Below are 1,882 nucleotides of genomic sequence, written 5' to 3'. Positions count from 1 at the left end.
GGTGGGTTGAAAGAGGATGAAGCTGGACTATTCTCAGTGGTGGCAGATGACAGAACAAGGAGCAACAATCTCAAGTTGCAGCAAGGGAAGTTGAGGTTAGATATTAGGAAGAATTTTCTCATGAGGAAGGTAGTAAAACATGAACAGGTTACCCAGAGAGACTCAGGACTCTCCATCCTTGGAGGTTTTCAAGAACTGGCTAAACAAAGCTTTGGCTGGGATGATCTAGTTGGGGATGGTCCTGCTTTGAGCAGAGGGTTGGACTAAATGTCCTCCTGAGGTCCCTTCCAACCCTAATTTTCTATTATTCTATGTACAGAGTATAATTATTGGAAGCCTGTCTTAAATTTGTCTCCCATCACCACTGCAATGGGGAAAGCAGTGGCAGGAGAGCAGGCACTGGGGAGGGAGGCAGTGGGAGTCAAGGAACATGACCTCTGCACACTCCCATACCTTGTACCCTGCTGCCTGTTTCCCCCAGCACTTGCCCCCTCTGCTACCAGCACACTCCAGCACCTACCTCCTCACTACATGCCCTCCCATGCCTGCACCTCCTGGCATCTGCTCCCCATAGTCTTTGCGCCTGCTCCTCGCCTTTCCATCACTGCTGCTTATCCTCCAGATCCAGCAGGGAAGGGCTGTGGGACAAGAAAAGGCAAGGAGTTCATGAGGCTGAGCAGGAGCCCCTGGGCCCGTCTCCAGGGGCAGCGGTCAGGCGAGTGGAAGGGATAGGGCTGGCCTACGTACCAGCCCAGGCTCAGAGCTGGGGCTGGCAGGTCATGGGTGCAGGTGGCAGGGAAAGGAGCACAAGACAGAGCAGATGGACAGGGACAAGCAGGTAGCCTGAGGTGGAGGAGTGGACAGTCAAGACAGTTCCTTATGACTGTGATGGTGACAACTGTTATGTCCTTGAGGGGCTGTGACCTGAGTTGTAAGTGGTGGGTTAATTAACCCTTTGGGTTTTATTCCATGTCTTTGAGTTTGAGACCAGAAGACCAGGTGGAGCCTGTAGAGCAGGACCAGAGGCCATGGAGCAGGGTGGTGGGGTACTCTGTGCTTGTGTGACCAGCTTTCATGTTGTGCTGGGGCCCAGGAGCCCTGAATCCAAAGCAGTGAATCTGGGCTGAGAGGACTCAGCTAGTTAAAACGCGCTGAAGCCAAGAAGGCTGAAGCCTGGACAAGGGGTTATGGCCTGAGGACCAGTGTCAGTTTGGCTCCCAGAGATCCCCCACAAGGGACAAGAATTATCTGCGAGGAATGGGCATGGCTATGGGAGTGACAAGAGGCCATAATTATAACTCCGAAGACACAAAAGGAGAGGCTATCCCTGGAGGCAGCCTTCTCTTAAATAGAAACATAGCAACCTCAAGTTGAGGCAAGCAGGAGGTGAACAAGGCTGGGAAGGACTGACGGCCCAAGCTACCTGCTTTCCCTTTTCCATCACAGACCTTTGGAAGAAACTGGTTTCCTCCAAGCCCAAGCTAGCCTTTGCTGGCCCCTGCGAAAGAAGCATCTGCCAGCACTTTGCAGCTCCACTCCGGCCTCTGCGAGATGAGCCCTGTGCTGGTCCCTACAGATGAGTGGCTGAGGTCCAGGGAGGGGGAAGTGACTTCCCAAGGCCATCGTGCAGGAGCGTGGCCATCGTGCAGGAGCGTGGCATGACTCTGAAACTCATGCTAAGCTGGGGCCTACACACAAAAGCTAAAATACAAAATTCTGATGTTAACTGTATGGCAGGCCAGTCTGGGGTGCTCTGGTGCCCAGCTGCCTGCCTCACTGCACCTGATTAAAACCAGGCTTTGGATGCCTCCCCAGGGCTGCCAAAATCTGTCCAGCCCCCTTTCTGGAGCACACCGGCAAACCTGGGCTAACCACTGCCACC

This window comes from Gavialis gangeticus, unplaced genomic scaffold, assembly GCF_001723915.1.
Source record: "Gavialis gangeticus isolate Ggan-Ray unplaced genomic scaffold, GavGan_comp1, whole genome shotgun sequence".
NCBI lineage: Eukaryota > Metazoa > Chordata > Crocodylia > Gavialidae > Gavialis > Gavialis gangeticus.
Note: the sequence above shows the minus strand (reverse complement) of the source record.